The 24,028-nt window shown below is 40.1% G+C and overlaps 1 protein-coding gene and 1 long non-coding RNA gene across 2 annotated transcripts in view; one reads left to right on the top strand and one right to left on the bottom strand.

Annotated features, from left to right (window-relative positions):
* LOC110340627 overlaps positions 1-16,823 on the bottom strand; it is a 38,554-nt gene extending 21,731 nt beyond the window's left edge. The window contains exons 1-2 of the long non-coding RNA XR_002382428.2: positions 16,675-16,823; positions 4,588-4,683 (exon numbers count right to left, since the gene is read on the bottom strand). This is a non-coding gene — a long non-coding RNA (uncharacterized LOC110340627). The remainder of the gene's footprint in view (positions 1-4,587; positions 4,684-16,674) is intronic.
* Tshr (thyroid stimulating hormone receptor) overlaps positions 1-24,028 on the top strand; it is a 118,337-nt gene that overhangs the window by 24,455 nt on the left and 69,854 nt on the right. The gene's annotated exons all lie outside the window — the stretch shown is intronic.

The following is a 24,028-nucleotide window of genomic DNA, read 5'->3' as shown; positions in this document are numbered from 1 at the left end:
GCAAATGCCCTTGTGGTGTGAATGTGCTGCTCAGGACCTGAGGTTCAGGCCTCCCTCTGAAGCTGCTCTGGACCTGAAATTACATCTATTTTTTGTTATTGTTTTTCTTTCTGCTTAAGATTTCCAATAACCCCATACCTGTCCATTTCACCCTTTCAAGTCCTTCCAGACTTGGATCCTGTATCTCATTCTTCACAAAGAACTCTTCCTAAATTCCAAACACTCTGAGTTCCCATAGAATTTGAATAGCACCTCTCGTATGGAGCTGGTTAAAATCTTCTATTGGGCTAAATGTATTAAATAATAGGGTTTGAATGTAGAAGGGATTTAGAATTTATCTAAGACAACTCTGTACCTAATGTCTAAAGACTAAATATCAGTCAAGCTTAGAACCAGATTTTCCCAAATTCCTTTCCAGGAATTTGCAATTATTTTATCTTTTCTTGTAGAGTATAGGGACAGAGGTTGAATTTTACCAAGCTCTGCTTCTTTCACAGTATCCAATGTGATCCCTTTCATATACTATATCCAAGAAATTTGTGGTGTTTTGAATAAGAATGGCCCCCATAAACTCATTGATCTAAATGCTTAGTCATTAGGGTGTGGTGCTACTTGACAGGGGTTAGGAGTTGTGACCTTGTTGAAGGAGGTGTGGCTTTGTTGAAGGAAGTGTTTCCCTGCAGGTGCCCTTTGAGATTTCAGATGCTCAAGCAAAATGTCTCTCCTGACTGCCTTCAGATCTGATGTAGAACTCTCAGTTACTCTTCCAGCGCCATGTCTGCCTGTGCCATCATGCTCCTCCTTCCACCCTCCCCCCCATAGAAGCCCCCAATGAAATGCTTCCCTTTATAAGAGTTGTTGTGATAATGGTGTCTCATCACAGCCACAGAAACCCTATTAAGACGGAACTATACTGGTTAAAAAGGAGTATTTTATGTGCTAGCTAACTGATATTTTCAACCAGTGGTATCCTAAATTCCCTGAAAAGCAGCATGAAGCAGAGATTTCTACATCAGGAGAAAGCACCGAGGCAAGAATAGGAAGCAACAGTATCACCTGTGATGGGGCAAGTCCTTCTGTGTATATATTTGTCTTATTGGTTAGTAAATAAAGCACTTTTGGCCAATAGGGAAGCAAGGTAGGTGGGACTAGGAATCAAGGAGGAGTCTGGGAAATGTAGTCAAAAGAGGAGGAGTTGCCATGTGATCCTGTGAAGAGAGGACACATGAGGCTGGTGTCCTTGGTAAGACAAGACCTTATAGAAAAAAACATATATATATATTTTTTAGTATTATGGGTTAATACTTAAGACAGAACTAGCCAATGAGAAGCCCTGGACATTGGCTGGCAGCACTGTAACTAATAGAGTCTCTGTGCGTTATTTGGGGTTGATGCGACTCTGGGACCAGGTTGGCGGGAAGAATGCTCATTATACACCTCTGCTTCCCAGGAACCATTGGAGACTCTGCAGATAATGTGGAGACAATCTCTGCACAGACCAACTATCTATTGATGGGGTACATGGGAAAGCCATTTCCTGGGTAGCCCCTGCACAAAGGAATTTACTGTCCTTTTTTCTTATCACTGTTTCCAACTGATTATGGCTACACCTCTAGTCACCTGGGTCTGTCCTTTGGCTCTTCAATGGCTACTTGGAAAGACAGCAGAAGAGGCTGCAGGTAGAATGTGTCTTCTTAAACATCCTTGAATTTAAGCTTATTTCTTACACTTTTTACCCAAGATTGTTCCTTTTTGAGTGTGGCGGTGTTGATTTTGGCAACATCAATCCAGTGACATCTGTTTTAAAGAAACAGGCCTGATGAGGGCTGGAGATGGCTCAGCAGCTAAAAGAGCTTGTGGCTCTTGCAGAGGACTGGGTTCATTTCCCAGTACCCATATGGCAGCTCACAACTGTCTATAACTCTAGTCCCAGGGGATCCAGTGCTCTCTTCCCACCTCTGCAAGCACCAGGCACAGGCATGGTGTGCAGACATACATGCAGGCAAAAACACTCATACGCATAAAATAAAAGTAAGTAAATCTTTTCAAAGCACAGACCTACACGGAGGATCCGTTTTAAATGTGCTATGAAAATAAATAGTGAAATTCATGAATGAAATCAAAATACAATTTGAACAAGTCCTAACTTTTTGTCTCTTGATTAATTTGTAATTCCATATATGGTTTTCAAAGGTAACCAATTTCTAGTGCTTCATAATCATATTATGTCATGATTCTACACACAAAACAATAAACTGCTCTCATTGCTCAATACAATGCAAATAAAGCCATTCTTTCCTCTCTGTAATATTTTTATAATATTAATAAGCATGTTTTTGGCAAATTCAGAATGCATATAGCACAGACCACTTATTATAACCCCTGCATCTCTCTCCCACCTCCTAACCCTGCCTTTTAGCCTTTGACTCTGTGCTCTCATAAGTAACTCACTCTTAGTGAAAATTATTCACCAGCAGACACTTAAGCAAGAGAGACAGTTTCCCCTTTCCAAGTAAGTAGTTTCACTACTCACAAAACAGATTTGAGAGCCCTCTTACACTTTGAGACACTCTGAATATTTTTCTTTAGCAAAAATCCTAGAACAGATGTTGAATAACCAGGTCTGGGTCCATTTAGAAAGAGGAAAAGAAGAAACGAACATTGTAGATGGAGAAGAAAGTTTGAAGGTAATTAATAGTGATAGATCAAAAGATTATGCTTTATGCCATTGTTAACACTGCGACTCTTCCCAGATTTTTATTGCCAGACTCTGGAGAGGAGAGGGGAAAGGAAAAGTGGAGGAACTAAGCATAAAATGAGGCATTGAAACCCTGAGTTAGAGCAGAGCAAGAGCAATTAAAGGATAATCTGATTGCTAGGGACACTGTAGAGTTAGCCAATGACTACAGATGATGAATACAAGGCTCAGAGAGATTCTTCTGACAGACTGCAAACTGACAGGTGTTCCATAGACCAGATAGCAGATGACACATGGTAGGGAATTTATACTAAATGAACTGATGCCAATTAGACTACATGGGCTATACCCCGTAGCCCTACAGTGATCCTGTAAGGGTACAGCTATGTGGAATCCTGGGAAATTAATGTGGGACTATGACAAGGGAGCACTATAGCCTAAGAACACAGATTTAGGTTAGGCCAGATTTCACGTTCCAGTGTAGATGTAGTTTCACGAAGTGTGTGTTGGTCTGTTTTGGTTTGGGTTGGGTTTTTTTGTTGGTTGTGTTTTATAAGCAGAGAAAGTCATAAACCAGGCCACTTTTCAAATGCATTTGTGGAAATATTAAGTAGGTGGTTACCACAAAGGGGAGAAAGCCCAGTTGTGGGCCTCAGATGTTGGCTGATGACTCTTAGCATTTTAGTTGGCAGAACCTATGGTTTTGTTAACATATTCCAAAAGGTTTTTTATCTCAGTCACGGGATGCTAGGTCCGCACAGAAGTAGATCAGGATTGGCTATTTAGTGGGTGTGATAGTTTGAATGAGAATGTCCCTCACAGGCTCACGTATTTTTATACTTGGGGAGGAGTAGAAGGTTGGCCTTCCTGGAGGAAGTACGTCGCTGGGGACAGGCTTCAAGGTTTCACCCACCTTAGAAAAGTTTTCAACCTGAAGGTGCCGCTTCGTTCTGGGAGCTTGAGTTCACAAGAACGATGGGTGTTTGCCCATCAAAGGGTTTTACCATATCCACCTCACAAGGCCGGATATTTTGGACCATTCTTGGACTGAGCAGTCTATATATAAATCTGTTTCCTGTTTCCCTTTCCCTATATAGAATGTTTTGCAAAGAAAGGAGCATGATTTTCTGAAATTTCTATACGCTTTATGCAAATCTTAAAACTATTCCAAAAGTCAGTTTCTTGTTGACTCTATTTGATTTGATCCAACTTCTCTATTTTCTGTTTTTTTTTTATTCTTTTGCTCTATTGCATAGCTTTTTTCAAACTTTCTTTTTATTTATTCTTGTGGCTTCCACATCACACGTCTCCTTCCCATCCATGTCCCCGTCCCTTTGTACGTACCCTCTGCCCTTGCAACCTCCCCCAAAAATAAAATAACAAAATAAAATTTAAGAGAAAAAAAGGGAAAAAATCAGTCTCACCATGGAAATTTAGTGTGACACAGCGAGTTGTGCAATAAACCCTTTTATCCATTCTATCTTCTGTTTTAAAAAGCTATGTGTTGTACCCTTACAAACCCTATATTCTGTACAAACAGTTGCAGTGTTCTGTCAGAAGGATAAAGCTACATGAAGGCATCAGCAGGAATTGAACCAACAACTCTTGCTCCTTTCTGTGAAAGTTCAATTAAATCCCAGGGCCCCAACACAAACCCTTATCTAAGTATTCTGATGTTTGCTTCATTTGCTTCGCCAATATATTACCACTTTCCTCTCATATCCGAATCACTTTTAAATGAATTACGGGGCTACACGATGACAGAGAGACCCAGGATTCTTCCTCGCTGTTCATTTTCTACCTCACTATGCCTCCTTACAGTGGTCATGACTTGTCCTTTTGCCAAACAGTCCGAAGAGCTTTGCTCGTCCATGTTGTTTTCAACTCACCAGCAGAGGGAGCGCCAGAAGACTCCCTGCGTCTTCCTAGGGCCTGGGTGCGCTGGAGCCTCTGGGCATCCAGGTGTGTTCTTGCAGGAAGAAGTGCTGTTGACGTGGAATAAGATCAACGATTAGATACTGGTTTACTGCTTTATTTGGTGATTTACTTAAAGCACTGCTCGGGCCGCCTATTCGCCAAGCATGACTTCCCTTGCTACCTGGGACGGAATGACCTGGAGAAACAGCTACACTAACGGCCGTTGCCCTTTACAATCCACGGTCAGCTCCTGTAAAATATTGCTTGCTTGCCTGCCTCACTTTATGGTTTTGTAAAATGAGAATAGAGACTGGTCTCAGCACCAGAAGCTTTCAGGCGCTGTCCTGGCATCGGTCCACTGGCGAGATCCCTTCCTTCCACTGTCACTGGTGTCAGGGAGGAGAAAGTGGGACCTCTGTGTGTGTCACCGTGAGGAATCTATTCTCCTGCCTAAGATCTTTAGCGGAGGGGGAAGTCTCTTTTACACAAGTTTCTCTTTATAGCTCAGTGACTGTTGTTTTTTGAAGCCCTAAATAAAGTGATTCTGTGGCTCCCTGGAGGATTAGTGAAATGGAGCGGAAAAAGAAAATAAGCTCTGACCTAAACTGTTTTTTTTTTTTTTTAGCATATTAAGACAACACTGGTTTGTAGAATCTCAAATTATTAAACTATCGACTCTGCTTCTTCCACCATAAAGAACATGTAATAATGATTGTAATACTGTTCCCTACTATCACTGTCATGGACACTCACCAATCTGTGTGTGTGTGTGTGTGTGTGTGTGTGTGTGTGTGGTGTGTGTGTGGTGGTGGTGGTGTATGTGTGTGTATGTGGTGTGGTGTGTGTGTGTAGTGTGGTGTGTGTATGTGTGTGTGTGTGGTGTGGTGTGTGTGTGTGGTGTATATGTGTGTGTGTGTGGTATGTGTGTATGGTGTGGTGTGTGTGTATAGTGTGTGTGCAGTGTGATGTGTGTATGTGTGTGTGTGTATGGTGTGGTGTGTGTATGTGGTATGTGTGTATGTAGTGTGATGTGTGTATGTGTGTGTGTGGTGTGTGTGGTGTGTGTGGGGGGTGTCTGTGTGTGTGTGTGTGTGTGTGTGTGTGTGTTTAGTCCTCACACTGGCCCTTAGAGACAGGTCTCATTGTTCCCATCTATAGAGAAAGAAATAAATGCATAGTGAAGAATTCATAATCTAGGTCACAAGCTAGAAAGGCCTTTCTGACTCCTAAGCCCAATGTCCTCACCAGTGTTAAGAAAAATGACAACACCCAATGTTGGTGGCACACACCTTTAGTCCCAGCACTCAGGAGGCAGAGGCAGGCAGATCTTTGTGAGTTCAAGGCCAGCCTGGTCTACAGAGGTAGTTTCAGGATAGGCTCCAAAGCTACACAGAGAAACCCTGCCTTGGGGAAAAAAAACTGACAGCATCTCATAGGTATTTTGTACTGCACAGATCACTTTAACCACTACGGTCCCCACTTCTAAATGAGTCTGAAGGTAAACACAAATAGTAACATCCAACCCCCTCAACACCTCTTTACCCCTTTAGCTGCTAATTTTAAAAATTAGGTTGGAACTGAAACCATGGCTCAGTGGCTAAGGGCATTCGCTGCTCTTGCTGAGGACCTGGGTGCAGTTTCTAGATCCCACATGGTGGTAACTCCAGTTGCAGGGGATCTGATGCCTCCTCATCTCTGTGGGTACCAGGCATAAGCAGAGCACACAGACACACATGTGAACAAATCCTCATACACATAATTTTATGAAAAATTAAGGAACTAAAGCTCACAAAATCAAGCACAGTTTCCTATCTTTACATAAATAGTAGAGCTGGGAGTGAGTAGGTGTCATGAGATTGGAGCGACACTCTGCCACCTACAACTAAGGGGACTCAGTTTTGCCCCCAACATCTTAATCCTAACATAACCATTTAAACCTTCAGTTCTGTTAATAGAAACGAAAATGCTATTATGTTATTCACAAATATCAAATGAAATAATGTATGAAATGTTTATCACATAAGTAAACAGTATACAAAGCCTTGTGTTCCCGTTATTAAGATGATCTTGGGTTCGAGTCAGGAACTAAGTTGCGTGTATCTTCTGGCAAAATGGCAAAACAGAGCGAAGCCATCTTTTACTTGCTTCTTCAGGTTCATGTTCAGGGTTACTCACCTTCTGCTCTCTGAATCCCCAGTTAACAACCTTTCCTGCTCGCTCTGTCCTGCCTCCCAGAGAGCAATGTTGCTTGAAAAAGTATTAGAGATATTTAAAGGGCATGTTTATTCTACTTAATTTTTGATGCATCTGCTTGTCTGGATATGCTATGAAGCACTATGATTGTATGTGGGAAGCCATTCATCCTCATTCTGCCCTCCAGGAGCCTTAAAAGCAGTCTCCTTGTACTTTGGAATGACATTCAAAAACCAGGTAAGTTGTCATCACTGAGAATCCCCAACTTCTATTGTAGCTGCATCAATCCATCTACTGCAAGTCAAAAAGATGACAGTGGAAAATGCCCTCCATGTGTTTCCTACCAAACATCACAGCCCCATGACACTGAGCTGTGGTTACTGGGTGTTGCCTCATCATGGCTAGTTGAGAGCTATTGTCTTGCTACTCAGAATTATGAAAAAGAAAAATCAGAGTGTGCAGTAGCCTGGAAAAAAGATAAAAAGCACAGTTTCTGCTGAATAGATGCTGCTTCCTTATTGTCGTAAATATAAAAATTTATAGGTCCAAACTCAGTCTGTCAAAGCCAACCTGTACATCATTAGGAACTTTCCTTATGCCCATGTGTTATACTTAAAACTAAGGAATTAGGCCGGGCAGTGGTGGCACATGCCTTTAATCCCAGCACTTGGGAGGCAGCGGCAGGTGGATCTCTGTGAGTTCACAGAGAAATCCTGTCTGGAAATCAAACAAACTAAACTAAGGAACTATGAAACAACTTAAAGTGAAGAGATGAAACCTTTGCACTGACCTCGGCACAAAGGCATGAGACAGCAGTGCTCTTCTCTGCAGTTTGCAACAAGGAGCAGGCTTCTTTCAGTCTCCTGTGTGCCATGGGCATTGTGACATGGAGATGTAAAAGGCACCGAACAAAAAGCTCCGTGGGAGCAGATGCTCTGGGCTTCGTTTGTTCAGTTCGGTGTTGTTTGAGTGCTAACATTGTTCTCGGTACCAAGAGTGGAACAAGAAAAATAGGTTGTTTACCCTGTTCCTTAACTATGCCCTCCAGACAGCTGATATCGATGAAATAATTACAAATTGGTGGGTGTTGTAGAGGTGAAAAATGACATTCTAGACAGCCAAAATTGATGCAATGATTACAAGTTTGGTAGGTGTTATAAAGGTGAAAAAAATAAGCTTCCAGTGATCCTAAGTTAATATTTTTAAAGATCAGGTGAAAGGTGCTGTGTGAACTCGGAATGATTTACAACATCAAAGACTATTGAATTTTTTTAAATAACAACCCTTACAGAAAGAAACTAGAATGGCTAATGTCAGCTCCATCTTTCCAGTGCTGACAGAAAAAAGAAATGAGGACTCATGAGATGGCTCAGGAGGTAAAGGGGCTGCCGGGCCTGATGACCTAAGTTCAGTTCTCAGGGTCCACACGGAGAGACTCAATTCCCAAAGGTTGTCTTCAGGCCTCCATGTGCGCACTGTTGACACATACCGCCCACCACAACGAGTGCAATGGAATATGTTTTAAAGTAAGAAAGCCCAAATTGCTTTTGAAAAAATGTCAGAAATCAGAGATTCACTGTTGCGATCTCAGAGACAACTAAACAACCAAAAATAAATAAAGAAATAAACAAACCCCTAAAGTGAATGCAATAGCATAAGAATTGAGTCAAAGGGTGTGTTCTACAAGAATAATGACTTCTACTGACTTTTCCTCTTCTTGGCTATAATAATTTTTGCGTCTTTTGTAATCATACCCTGCTGGAAAACCTCATGGCCTGGACAGATTTATGCCTACTACAGATTTTGGTTTCCAACAGTACATGTCCATGACTAAGTAAATAGGCAGTCTCAGGCTGACTGGCTTCATCAAGAACTCTTGTACATTGGCTGCATATCGCATAACCAACTGGGATATCACATGATTTGGGGAAGGAAGAGGTATAGAATAATTCTCATGGACTCACAGGATCTTGGAAGAGGAACTCACTAACTTTAACCTCCTCCTCAATAGAAGAATCTCTGGACCCCACTGAAAACCATTCTTCCTCTGAATGATTGTAATGAAGAGAGGGGGAGCCACGCATGCATGGTACATATGTGAAAGTCAACAAGAAACCTCCAGTAGTGTCCTTGTCTTTCTCCTTTACTGAGACAAGCTTTCTTTGTTCTTCACTGCTCTGAACGGCAGGATAGCTGGATTTCTGGTTCTGTCTCTGCTTCCCATTTCCTATGAGTGCAGAGTTTACAGATGCTTGTGACTGTGCCCAGCTTTTAGTGGATCCTGGTGATTTGAACTCAGGTCCTCATCCTCCACAATGATAATCACTTTACCCACTGGGCCATCTCCCCAGATCCTGGTATGCTTTCTTACAATACAGAAAATGTATAACTATTGGTCTTGAATCTATGAAAGTCCCACAGACAAAATCAGAGGGAATCTCACTTCCTCTTAATGATTTTGCTCCTCTCCACCACTAACAAGTCCCCCTTTACCAATCATTGTAGTTTCCACCACCATTATTTGTAACAAAAATCTCTGGACTGTAACCAGTCTGGGTGCAGGAAATTGAAGAGGTGGAAGGAGATGAAAACATTTGTGTCTGTTTCTTGATGTATTTTTTTTTCTTTCTCTCAGTCTTGTGACATTGTCAGATCTGATCAGCACAGAGTCTGATCTCTTTGTGAATGTTGCCACACAAGGGGGCTCCACGACTCATTCTCTTTGGGTCTAGTAAATTTTAAAGTTGTGTTTATTCTAAAATTAAACCTGGGTTTGAAGATACTGCCATGATGTTGAGTCATGAAGATAAATTATTGTTTTCATTTCTAACATACCATCATTTTAATAATGCTGGCAAAGGGAATATACAAACAAACTGTCCACAACTTACAGGGCTGTGTTCTAGATGTTGTTTACTTAGAATATACTTTACACAGATATTACATTTTCAGAGCAGCTTTCCAAAGTCTTTTAACTCATGAAATACCTGATCATTACAGAAATCAGCCACAAAGCAAATCGTAATCTCAGGTTTCTGTCTAGTTTTGATTTTGGTTAAGCTACACCTTATACATAAATAGAAATATTCTAGCATCCAGCACTCTGTCAAACAATGTTTTTCTGGGTTAATATGGCCAAGCATCTCTCTAGAGGACTCCAGCTGCTTCCTCTCTTCTATCCAACTGGGTTAAAGATGCCCTGGCTGCGTGCTCTGAACAAAAGTCCTAAGCTCCTTACAACCTGATCCCAGGGAGGGTGGGAAGATGAGTGCTGTCCCAGACGCTCCAGATTTTGTATATGAAAGAACCATCGGGTAGACAAGATGGCTCAGTGGGTGAAGGTGCTGGTTCCCAAGTCTGACAAAGCCTGATGACATCTGTTTAATTTCTGAGCCTCAAATGGTGGACAAAGGGAACTGACCCCACAATCTGCCCTCTGAATGTCACACACATGCCCACCCAGGATGTGTGTGCACACACGGATGTGGCATACATACATGCTCTAGTAAAATACATAAATAAATGTAAATTTTACAAAAACATATTGATAGCTGCTTGTCTAGGGCTTCGCTAGCTCCACTATCTTCTTCCTCCAACTTTTATCATAACAGTTTTTGATGTTTTTTTTTTTTCTTTCTTTCTATGCTTTTTTCTAGATAGGGTCCTGTTATGTAGTCCTGGCTGGCCTGGAAATGTGCTAAATAGACAAGGCTGGCCTCTAATGCACAGAGATCCACTTCTCTGCCTTCTGAGCCCTGGAATTAAAGGCACAAGCTACCATGCCTGCCCTTTCCTTCCATGTCAGCCCAAGTCACAGTGTCCTACCCAAGCTCACTCACCTTTCCCCCTGTTTTCCTGACAGCCACATCGCACTTTCAGTTTCATATCTCATGTCCTGTAAGCACTCTCCAAGGCTCTAAAGGGCTTCTAAGATGGTTCCCAAATGATGAAGCCACAAAAACAAAATAATTTAAACACCGCTAGTCACAGAATGCAAATGGAGCCAGAGAGCCTGCCCAGTAGGACCTCTGTGCCTCTTCTCTTGTCATTCTTGGTGCAACCTAAACCTGGCAGAGAGAAGCCACTGGTGGGTGAAGTAAAATGCATTGACTTTTTGAAGGAAAAGCAAGAACAGGCTGGCTCTGGACTGAGGGCGGTGTAGAACCTGGACTTGGATAAAGAAAAAGAACAGGCTCCTTGTGGGACTTGGAGTGAGAAGCTGATGTCACATCTGTTCAGTCTTGCTTTGACTTCTCTGTTCAGGAAGGAACAGTAATTTCAAAGGCCAACACATCATCCAACCCCCTTCTCCATCCAAGAAAGGCTTGACTGCTGTAAGAACACAGATCCTTATCTAACGTTTTAAAGTACTATCAGCTCCAAACAGTTTAAAAAGTGCTATCAGCTCTGAACATGGACGGTTTGTGGCAAGTAGCAGAGTTTGATGCAGGCTGACATGAGATGGCTACCATCTTTTTTCATTCAGACACTGACCACAAACATTTCCCTTATCAATGTGATTGTTTTGAAGTAAAGCCCTAGATCTGGATTGGGTGCTATATTAGTTACTTTCCTGTTGCTGCGATGAGACACCGTGAGCAAGGAAACTTAGAGAATAAAAGCTTTCTGTGGACTTATGGTTCCCAGGGGTTAGAGTTCATTTAGCTGAGGGTAGACAGCAGGCTGCAGGTGTAGTAGCTGGAGTAGATGTCAAGGCTCACATTTTGAACCATAAGCAGGGTGCAGAGAGAACAAGACACTGTCCACTGGCTTGAACCAGTTAATTTGAACTATTTTCTTCCTCCAACTTTTAAACATGATTGGTCACTAAGTCCCAGGAATGCTTTTATAGTGGTAGCACCAAACCTAATCACAGCTTTAGTCAGAGTGTCCATCAAACCTGTAGACTGGCTGCTTGACACTTTTAGCCACAGTACAAAATATATTTTTATCTTATGCCTCATGTTGCTTTATTTTTCTAAGTGATCTTCATGATAGGCTCAGTTGGTTTTATAATCTAGCAATGGGTTACAATTTACTATATAAAAAATTAACCTGGAATAAAGCTACTCCAGCCAGTCTTTCCAATCCTATGCTTCTAACAGTGACTTTAGAAGAATTTATAGGAATTCCCAAGGGCAGTAGCTATAATTTGACAAAATAAATGCTCCCCATGAGGTGATTCTTACACCCTGTACATGTTCTACCAAGTCTTCAAACAATTATGACTATTTAGTTGGCATCTGATGTTCATAATACAGTAAGTATGACTTGCTGACTTAGTATTTACATTAGCAATTAACAAAATCCTCACCACACCTAACACACCTAACACTTCAGGTACATTTACACCTCTATCCATTTACACAAATTATTTCTCCTCCCTTTCATTAGGCAAATATTTACATTAGCAAGTTCATAGAAATCTGTGGTTTTTTCCCTAGGGGTGGTGATATATGCCTTTAATCCCAGCACTCAGGAGACATAGGCAGGCAAATCTCTTGTGTGTTCAAAGTCAGTCTGGTCTATGTAGTGAGTTCCAGGTTAGCCAGGGCTACATAGACAGATCTTATCTTTAAAAGGGGGGGAAAAAGTCTGTGTTTTCATGAGACTGTATTGGCAATAGAGGTATTGTGTCTCATTCTTGGGCCTCTCTAGCTACTCTGTTTTCTGGTCACAGTGATCCTAACTGACAGAAATGGCACCAACCATTTCAGTCAGCTCACCTCAGTGACTTCTGACATAGTAGCCTGAACCTCACTTTTCTCTGATTTGCTTTGACTGAGAGGTTCTTGGAGTCATGATATGGTAGACATGGAGAAATCTGTATCTGCAGCAAACAACCTTTGTAGACACATGACTTTCTGGTAAAGAATGTTTCCATCCTGGGGACTCTTCTTGTTACCCTCTTAAGTGATGAAGCAGCCACTGCAATGACCTCTACCTTAAGGATGAGGGAACTGAGATAGAGAGATGAAGTTACTCACACACATTACTCATAGCAAGGAGAAGAGCCCCAGGGTTTGAAAACAGTCCTTGAAGTAAAATGTGCTCTTGTCTCTGCCTCTATATTAAAGGAGAAAATACTAAGAATCCTTGTTTGCCCACCTGCTATACTCATTTCTCATTAATTCTAGTGACATTATCTCTGAATCATATGTGAATAGTTGAAGTTATCGTACAAAGAAACTAATTTAATCTTGGCATAGCCATGCGTATTTTTTACTTTATTCTCATTCTCTTTCACCCTGCCTCCCACATACCTTTAACCTTTCTCTAGCTGGTTCCTCTCCCAGTTTTTCTTCTTTTCTGCTTTCTCATTATTCCATGGCCCTCTCTATTTCCCACTCCATTAATATCCCATCCTCTCCTCTCATGATTCCCTTTCTAGTTTTGTGATGCCCCCACCCCATATATCTAATTTTAAACCTAGTTTCCATATATAAGGCAAATGTGTTTATATTTCTGAGCCTAGCCCCCCTTTTTGCATAACATAATGATTTTTGGTTGCATCTGTTTTCTTGCAAATGTCATGATTTTATTTTTCTTTCGAGGTGAAGAAAATTCTATTGTGAATTTGCCAGACTTCAGTGGAAATCTTTGCTGGTTTCATTTTGAGTATATACCCAAGAACTGGTAGAGCTGGATCACGTAGGAAGCTCCATTTTCTGGGTTTCAAGGAAGTGATTTTAGAGTAGTTATACAAATTCACATTCCTAACATCAGCGAATAAAGTCTCCTGTTTCCCTACATCCTGGCCACATTTGTTGTCATTTCCGTTCTTGATGGTGGCCATTGCAATGGACTGAGATGGAATCTCAAAATAGTTCTAATTTGCATTTCCCTGGTTTCTAAAGATGTCAAGTACTTATTCAAGTATGTCTTGACCATTTCTATTTCATCCTTTGAAAACATTCTTCTATTCAGCACATTCATTGATTGGATGACTTGTTTCTGGTGGTCTCTATATACTTATTTAAGTTTTGTGGTTCTTTATATATTTTGGTTATTAATCTCCAGTCTGATGTGTATTAGGCAAACATTTTTTTCTATTTTGAAAGCCGTCTCTTCACTCTGGTGTTTGTTCTCCTTGCTGTGTTTCCAGATCTTTTAAAGCTTGTTTCCATTCTAAATCTGAAATTTAGACTGTAAGTCTATATATGCATTTAGTATAGGCACACATTACTAAATGATACTACATGTATTTTGTAAATTATAAACACATAAAACATAAATTCAGAGAGTATAGATTTTCAAAATTATTAGTATATTCTAATATTTTCTATACCTCAGACTATTGCTTTAGACACCATACTCTGGAGACTAACTGGAAGTATTATATTTAACGGGGGAGGGGGGAATAAAAACTGTTTTCTTCTTACACAAGAGTAACCCTGACCCACCATCAATGCTGTGTTGTTTGCGCAGGACTCCACTGATGGCAAGTGCTTGTAGTTTTAAATGGCTCAGCCTGGCTAGGAAAAACAGGTTGCCCCTACAAATAGACTATGACCCCTATGGCCCTGGAACATGGGTTAAAGAAGTCTTTAGTTATGTGGCCAGTAATGAGTGCTAGGCCTGTACTAAGAGATGACAAGAGTTCCTTTTAAAATCTCTACTCTTGCCAGGCGGTGGTGGCGCACGCCTTTAATCCCAGCACTCGGGAGGCAGAGGCAGGCAGATCTCTGTGAGTTCGAGGCCAGGCTGGACCGACAGCCTCCCAAACAATACAGAGAAACCCTGTATCGTAAAACCAAAAAAAAAAAGTCTAAAATCTCTACTCTTTGACAGTTTCATACATTCATGTAATGAATTTGAGTACATATAGCCTCCAATACCCTCTCCTATCTCCTTCTCTCTTTGGTTGAAATCTTTGTTCTTCCCTACAAGTCTCTGCCCACTTTCATGCCTTCGTATGTGATTCATTGAGTTCTGGGTTGTTTGCAAGTGCATGAGTAGGAGATTTAATGCATTATGGGTAATTTATTAGTGGCTATACCACTGAGGAAACTGATATCTACTCTCTCAGCAACCATTAGCGATCAATAATTTCTCACTATGGGGATGTTTCCATGATGAAACTAACATTGGTGGGCTCAATCCTGCACAGGTAAAGATATCTTTATTTTGCCACATGCCTTCTCATCCACTGGCTCTTATATTTTTTCTGTCCCCTCTTCTATAATGTTTCCTGAGCTTTGGAGTAGGTGATATAAGATGGGGCACTCCACCAATAAGGCATGAGTTCTAAATAATTTGACCTGTCTCTGCATAAACTATGGGCCTTGCACAAGCTATTTAATGGTAACAGATACTTTGATTAAATTGCTTTTGCCTGCATTAGTGTCACTAATACATTACTAACCCTGTGAAGTAAGTAGGGCATGTTCATTTTACAAATGAGCAAAAGTTTACACAGGATAAATGGCCAGATAATCAGAGTCCTTGGCTCATATACTGTCCTGTTTAACCTCATTAGATTTCACTTCTTTAAGATAAGTATTTTTTATTTTAGGATGTTTGATTTAAGAGGAAAATTGGGAAGTTAACATAGATATTTCTCACATTTCCTATACTCTAGTTTGTAACGATAACAACTGCACATAGATTAGGAGCCCCAAGCAACAGATGCATATTTTTTTCACTGTGTGGGAGGCTAAAATTCCAAGATCAAGGTATACATAGAGAAGGCTTCTTCTGAAATTTCTTCTTCTCTTCTCTTTCTTTCTTTCTTCCTTCCTTCCTTCCTTCCTTCCTTTATTTTTTTTGAGACAAGGTTTCTCTGTGTAACTTTGTACACCAGGTTGGTCTCAAACTCACAGAGATCTGCCTGCCTCCGCCTCCCCAGTGCTGGGATTAAAGACCTGCGCCACCACCGCCCAGCTCCCAATTTCTTTTTGTCATGTACTCTTTAATGTTAGTGTTGTACATTTGTTATAATCAGTAACCCATGTTGATACATTAATATTGTTCATAGCCTGTACTTAGATTCCTACATTTTTCATCCAGTAACCGTTATCTATTATAAAATACCACCTAAAAAACAATTTTAAATTTTTGTCATTGTTATGGACTGAATGTGTCCTTGCCAAATTTATGTTGAAGACCCAAAAGAAAATATGGTGGCATAGGACTGGAGTGAGTTAAGAGTCTCTACTATTCAAATCTGAGTTTGATTCCTATGACCTGAGTCTGATTACCAGCATCCGTGATGGGTGGTCCACAATTGCCTGTAACCTCAGCTTCATGGGAATCCAATGTCTCTGGCCTCTGAGGGGACCTGTACTCACATGCACATACCCACACACATAATAATTTTTAATGTTACAATATTTAGAGATGAGGTCTTTGGTGGATAATTAGCTTCATATGAGGCCATGAGGGTAAGACCTCCATGAGATTTGTGTTCATACAAGAAGAGAAATAACAAGCAGAACTGGATTTTCCCCAGTACATGAGTGTGGAGGACAGAGGTTACAAGCAAAGATGTGGACCATCTACAAGAAAAAACATCCTTGTATCTGGATTTTAACTTTTTACCTTCCAAATCCATGAGAAAGAACTATTGGTTGGTTAATTCAGCAAGTCTCTGGAGTTTTGTTTTGGCAGCTTGGCAAGGACAGTCAGTCTGGACTCCTCTTGTCTGACAACCTCAGAGTTTTCCAGATTTAATGGCTCTCATCATTTTTAGAATTACTGGTCTGGGATTTTGTAGAAATGTCCCCCAAGTGGGTTATATACAATGTTTCCTCATGATTAGACTAGGAGTATACGGTTGGGGGGGGCAGGAGACATATAAAATGTCACTCATCACATCTTCCTAAGGATGCCTACCATCAGCATGTCTTTTCTCTATTGATGCTCACCTGCATTGCCTGGTTGCAGTGGGGTCATCGAGTTGCTATAGTCACTTCCAGAAGGTTGTCCTTTCCCCTTACTTTCGATATTGTACTCTGTCAGGAAGTCGTCATGCTTGGTCCAAACTTGAGGAGGGAGAGTTTCGAGGCTTCATATTTATTATCTGTAAAACAGTAAGTTGTGTCCAATTTTCCAAGCTGCCCTAGTTTTTCTTTTCCTTGTAATTAGTGAGAAGTACTTTCCTGGCTAAAAATGAAGGCTGGATTCACAGAACAGAGAGAATACGATCAGACAGGTTTTAAGCTTCTTAGCAGCTGCCCTGGGAGAAACTGAGGACAGAAACGTAATGGGAGAACTGCTATAGTTGGTGCTGACAAAATTAATCAGCTTTGGACAGAGCATGAATACCCTGTGTTCATACTCAACTCTGAAACTGCGTGGAAGGGAAGGTGTGTACCTGTTCATACTGGTGACATTGTTGTTCATAATTGGTCTCCAGTAACTATGGGCATCTCTGCTGAATTTCATCTGACAAATGCAAGAAACTCTAAAGATTATTTTCTAAAACAAAAATATGAACTTTACTAGAAATTTTACCTTAGATATGAACTCTATGTAATTTATATGTTTTTAGCAAGTGGCAAGAGTATTGAAATTCTACCAACACGAGAATATAAAATGAAGCAAAACAATGACTCTTGAGTAGAAATGAAGGTCCTTAATCATACATGAATTATTCATGAAATGTGAAGAATTGCTGTGCATTGCATATAACTTCATTGTAATGCCATTGAAACACATAAAGAAACTTTTCCTAGAAGTTTATACAACCAAAAATTATCATTTCAACTCTTTTTATACAGTAAATATGACTTAAAATACTATAGTATTATTTAATAATACTTGACAACTAGCTATAAAAAGTGATACATTGAAACAACTAATGGAATAAATATCTAGTGAAATTGATTGGTAAAATGGGAAAGGTGCAATACAAGTAATAAAACAGACATACATCTAGTAAAATAGATTGATAAAAAGAAAAAAAGCACAAAGTTTATGTACAAGTATGTATGTATAGATACATATAGTAATATATAAATATATATAGATGTATGTACATCTATACATATATCTATATGTAACAATATCTATATGTAACTCAAACTCATGAATTTGAGAATAAGTAAGGGGGAGTGTTTGGACATTCTTAAAGGGAAGGAGGAAATTATGCAATAATATTATACTTTCAAAAGAAGAATTCTAAAAATTGGTGTCTCTAGAAATATCTATAGAAAACATTAATGAAAATAATGATTCCCATTCTCTCCCTGCCCCCTTTTCTCTCCCTCACCCTTAAAAGAGCAATGGACACACTGCAAGATAGGAATTAAGATACCGTCTCCCATGTAAAATTTCTTGCTAAACACTTTTAAAAGATGTACATGGGAGTGTAAACAAATATAGTTATGTCCCCCTCAACAAAAATTTGTTCATCTAAAATTTTTTAGATAGGTGCACTTGTGATAAGCAGTGTTTCTACAAAGAAAAACATATTTGTTTGTTCTCTAGGAGTTTTCAAACTAATAGACATATGTACCCACTCTTTACTGTGCACTAATGTCTGCTGTGAGCTATGGCTTTTTAAAGGGGGTTCTTTTTTTCTCAGTATATGTTTTTATTTAAACTAGAAACATGAATGTTTCACATGTCAATCCCAGTTCCCTCTCCCACCCCTCCTCCCTTGTCCCTCCACCAGCCCCCCAGCCCCCCATCCAATCCCCACATCATTCCCCAGGGAGGGTGAGACCCTCCTTGGGGGATCTCCAAAGTCTGTCATTTCATCCAGGGCAGGACCTAGGCCCTTCCCATGTGTCCAGGCTGAGAGAGCATCCCTCTATTTGGAATGGGCTTCCAAAGATCATTCATACACCATGGTAAACACTGATCTACTACTCAAGGCCCCAGTGATTTCTGTGGCCTCCTCACTGACACTACATTCATGAGTCTGGATCAGTCCCCTGTTGGCCTCTCAGCCATCAGTCTGGGATTCAAGAGCTCCCCTTAAAGGGGGTTCTTATGACACTGAGAAGAGTAACTAACTAGCGAGGATCCATAGCTAGTGAGCATGGGAGCTTGTATTCAAAATCCAAAGATACTTTTCATTTCAGGCCATACACATGCCCAGGGGGAGTGCTGTCCTCTGATTTTTTAGAGTCCAGGGAAATATTGACTAGTGGTCTGGCATTGTGTATAATTACCTAGTCTGAGTTAATCTTATGGAATTAACTCCACCCCTGAATGCTGTGTGTGGGAAATTATATTCTAATCCTTAATTTAACATTAAAGCAGGTAGGATGTAAATCAATAAATTGAGAAAGGAAACAAATAGATACTTCTATAATAACTTGATGACTCAATTGTTTTAGTCCCAAAACCAAATTGAGATCCAATCTTTGTCAAAGGTCCTGGGACCTCCTACGAGAAATATTTTTCATTTGCTTGTAATCTAGAAGAGCAGTGAAAATAATGTCAGTGATGGTCTCTGTGGAGCCTCAAAGAGTCTGCCTGTGAGAGGAATGCTTGTCATCCTGGGAGATATTCAATGAGCTGAGCTTAGAGTTGAACAGAGTGGCTGCAAATGAACAATCAGATCAGTACTATCTTAAGTTGCCCTCACTGGATGACACGATGCCAAATGACAAGATTTCTGTAAATGATAAAATCTAGAAAGATGGAATGTTGTGCCAAGCAGATCTAAAAGAGAATAAGTGCTGTGATTAGAATGAAAAGCCAGGCAGAATACCTGAAAACCTAGCTGGCTTCAGTAGATTCCTTCTCTGCTTTCTTCTTTCCACCTCAACGTTGACATCCCCCCATCTTGTCTGTGAATGTTCGGGATTTGATTCAACAATGGCATCCTACACTCAATGCTATGAGACCAATTTCACTGGGTGGGAGCAAGGTGGCCACCAAGCTGAGGTGATTGTGTGTCTTAGAGTCCCCAGACCAAGTAGGAGGCAGAGAGTGACTTGGAGCCTGAGTCATATTTCCTGTCATTGTTAGTCATGGTGCTTTAGCAGAACACAGTTGCAGAACACTATTTCCTAAAAGCTTTCCGAATGCTTGGCTCTTTGCACAGTTTTAGCCAACTGTAATGACAGTACAAAACCAAAGAGAGTCCAACTGAACAGAACTCATCCTTGAGTTTAACTTCGTGTTTGGATTGACTCTTCCTGCAAAATAAACCTTCAATTGACACATTACCTTGCTTTCAATCTCATCATGGAATGGTGATCTGAGTGTTGGGGATGGCGTCCTCTGACTGTTTAATGTGATAGGAATGCAGAGATGGTCTGCTTTTGAGAATGTGGATCATGTTCAGAGGTTGGATACAAAATTTCAAACTTCTTTGTGTCGTGTATAAGTTTTTGAAGCATCAAAGTTGAACTTTTCAGACAACCTAAATCCCTTTGTCTGAGAAAATTTAAATAATCAAGTTTTCAAACCATGAAATTCTGCACTATATCAAGTTCTGAAAACCTAAGGCTGGCCAAGAAGTTGGCTAGCAGAAGGAGGAAATGACCGAGAGATGTAGTTTGTGGTAAGCAAGGATGAAAAGAGAAGTGAGAAATTCTTGTCAACTTAAAATTTTGCTAAACTTCTAGTACATAGTTGTCAAGACCAACAAGAGTTTTCTTTTACCCAAATACAGTTTCAGCCATGTTAGATGTGTGTTAAAACTCCAGCATGTGAATTTTTAACTATTTTAAATGACAGGTAAGAGTGATTATATTCTTGGTCCACAACACGGAGCTTTAAAATATGTATACATTTTGGTATAGCCAAATTGAGTTAACGTATGCCTCGTCTCAACATGTTTATTATGTTTCCTGATTAGTATGCTTAAAACTCTACTGTCAATAACTTCTAAGTGCATAATATATTGTTATTAACTGTAATCACCACTTTGTGTCCTAGATCTCCTGAACTCTTATTTAAGTGAAACTCTGTATCCTTTGTACTTCTCCCCAAAATTCTCCCTGCCCTGTCTCTTCCCCCCAACCAATGGTAGACACCACTCCATGTCCTGCTTCTGAGAGTTCACTTATCATGTTAGGTCTTTCTTTGCCTAGGCTATTTCACTTAAAATACCATCACAGGTTCATCTGTATTGTCACAGCCAGCAGAGTTGTATACTATTTTTAAAAAGCAGAATACTATTCCCTTGTGTAGTCGCAGCACATCTGCTTTATCCGCTCTTCTTTTGGTAGCTATCAGGTTGTTTCCGTGTCTTACTCATCAAGATTTTTACTGCGTGCTCATTCTTTTGGTTCCAGTCCAGAAGCGGGATCCATAGGCCATACGGTCGCTCTGTGTCTTTATCTTTCCTTTAGGGACTTCTGTATTTTTCCACACTGGAGGAGGTTTCCCTCTCCCTTTCATTTCTCCACGTTTGTCAGCTCTATCTTCTTCCTACAGGCCATGCTGACAGTGTGGCTTTGGTTTGCATTTGCTTGATAATTCATGACACAGTGCGCTGTCACTTACCTCTTGGCTTCTTTATATATCTGGTCTTGAGGAATGTTTGTTTTTGTGTTCTGCCCAGTCTTAGTAGGGCTTGCATGCTGTTGAGTTCTCGAATTCCTTATATACTTTGAATATTAGCCTATCAGATATGTGGTCAGCAAATATCATCTTCCAGCTTATAGGCTGAATTGTCATTCTGTTCATTATTTCTTTTTTTGTACAGAAGCTTTTCCATTTGATTAGTTCTATTTTCTCCCACTTGGTTTTCTTTTCTTGTCTGCCTTCTGAGGTTATGTCCAAAAACTCATTGATAAGACCAGTTATCAAGAAGCTTTCTACAGTGTTTTCTTCCAGGGGTTATGCTTAAAGTCTTAGCTTTGGATATTTATCTACTTTGAGTTGGCTTCTGCATTTGCTATAAGAAAAGGACATTTTATTCTATCTGAATATGGAGATTCAGTTTTCCCAAAACTATTTACTGAAAATTCTGTCTGTTTGCTTAAGAAAAGTTTGCCTATGTCCTACGAAGATGTGGTCACAACATTAGATATATGTCAGAAATCTAAAGTGTGGATATCTTCAGATTGAAATAACTGAGGGGAAGGGACTAGCAAAGGGTTAATGAAATAATCAGGGGATAACATTTTGCAGTCGATAAAACATGGAGTATTAGTTAGGTAATGTAGGAAAAGAACTGGACTGGGGCCATGTCTCCCCTTTACCTCTCTTTATCTCTCTGATTAACACAGACCTAAACATTCTTTGGCAAATATCTTAATGTCTTTCTTCTTGTCCAAAATATATTGCTTTGTTTTTAAAGATTTTTTTTAATTTCATGTGTTTGTGTGAGTGCCTGTCTGTATGTGTGTGCACTGCGTGTATTCTTGGCACACTCAGGGGCCAGAAGAGGGTGTTAAATCCCCTGGAATAGAGTTAGAGGGGTTTGTGAACTGTCATGTGGGTGCTAAGAACTGAACTTGCAGGTTCTCTTAATGAATGATCCATCTCTCCAGACCCCCCAACATATGTACTAATCTACCTAAATAATTTAACTGCACCTTAAGATTCTACTTGGTGTGATTGAAATTTTTAGTTCCACTATTAAGTCGGACTGGAGAGAGAGCACAGTAGGTAAAAGTGCTTGCTGCATAAACACGAGGGCCTGAGTGTGAATCCCCAGAGCCAGCCAGGTAGAGCAAGTGTCTGCAATCCCAGCATTCCTAAGGGGAGATAGGAGGCAGAAACAGGAGAACTCCCAGAGGCTCATGGGCCACATAACTGGTGTAAATGGTGGAAAAACAACAGAGAGATCCTATCTTAGACGAAGTGGAAGGTAAGGGCCAACCTCTGAGAGTGTCCTATGACTTACATCCATGTGCTCTGGCAAGCACACACACATGTTCACATACCTAAATGCACACACACACCAAATCAAAATCAATCAATCAATCAAATGAAATCAGGAACCCTAGCCCTGTGTTCCAGCTCTATGACAACGTGCTTATTTAGTATGCATAATAACCTTAGTTCGATCCCAGTACAGGAAATAATTGATTAATTAAAATAAAATGTGAAGTCAGCTCATATCGTGAATAATCTTCACCTATGATTTGCACAGATCAGAGTGGACATGCACGCAGGGAATGGGGGTGATGTAATTGTATATATCAGCATCTCAGCTAAATTTCTAAACAGAACAGATTACATGATGTAATAATGAAGGCAGAAAAGAGAGAGGGGAAATGGGGAAGGAAAGATTAAAAACAGAAAGATGTTCTTATTTGTATTGTTACAGATCAATATCCCCTCTTTATTGTCTAGGTACAGCCTTCAAACACAGTAGTCATAGATATTATTAAGCAGAATATCTTCAGAGAGGCAATATGTCAAATTATTAATATTTGTGTCTTAATGAGTATGCATACTTACTTGTGTATATAATCCTATAATCCTAAGTAAGGCCCTTAAGGCGCTTCTTAACCTTTTTAGTTCTCAGTTTCTTAGTTCAAAAGATATACAATGCCATGGCAGCTACTTCATATTATCATGGGAATAATTAAATAAGAAAATGCATATAATATTATTAGCTCAGAATCTGGGTCACAAAGGAACATTGACTAGTACAAGTATGATGGAGAGAAAAATGAAAATATGTATAAATTGGTTTTAGGTTTTAAAATGTGTCGGTGAAGAAAAATCTCAAATTATTCTAAGATCCTCTATGTATATTTTGTGGAAATATACTATCTCTAGGGGTTGGGAAATTGCACAGTGGTAGACTAGTCTATCATACACAAAGCCCTGACTTTATTTCCTAACATTGGTAGGAATGAGTATGAATCATTCTTAAGTTGGGAAACTATTCTTAAAGTGGGGGTACCCGATCACTGGCGAATTGATCAAGGTATTTTACATTTTCCTAAAGAAAAGAGGATGGAATGACAATTTGGCCCTTTTTACAAGAATACACTGAGAGACTCTGCATTCTTGACAGTTTATCTGTTATGTAACTTATAGAGACCCCCAAGCACTAGATGGAATCCCCAAGCCTTGAATGTATAAAAATAAGTCACTAGAACTGCCTCCAAATATGTTTTTACTGTGGCCCAAAGTAGAAAATAGATGTTTTAGGAATTAATGGGATGAGCAGAAGTCGGGCAGAACACTGATGCTGCCATGAGCAGCAGCCCTTGCTGACAGAAACTTGGTACCTACTATGAGGGGGGCATGTTTACTGCAACATGGAGGGCAGCTAAGGGTGGTAGGCACACGTTCCTGGAAAAAACAAACAAGCAAACAAAACCCAAAGTACTGACACTCCAATTCCAGTAT

Source organism: Mesocricetus auratus, unplaced genomic scaffold, assembly GCF_017639785.1.
Source record: "Mesocricetus auratus isolate SY011 unplaced genomic scaffold, BCM_Maur_2.0 Super-Scaffold_15014, whole genome shotgun sequence".
Classification (NCBI taxonomy): Eukaryota; Metazoa; Chordata; class Mammalia; order Rodentia; family Cricetidae; genus Mesocricetus; species Mesocricetus auratus.
Note: the sequence above shows the minus strand (reverse complement) of the source record. Positions and strands in the feature narration are given on the sequence as shown.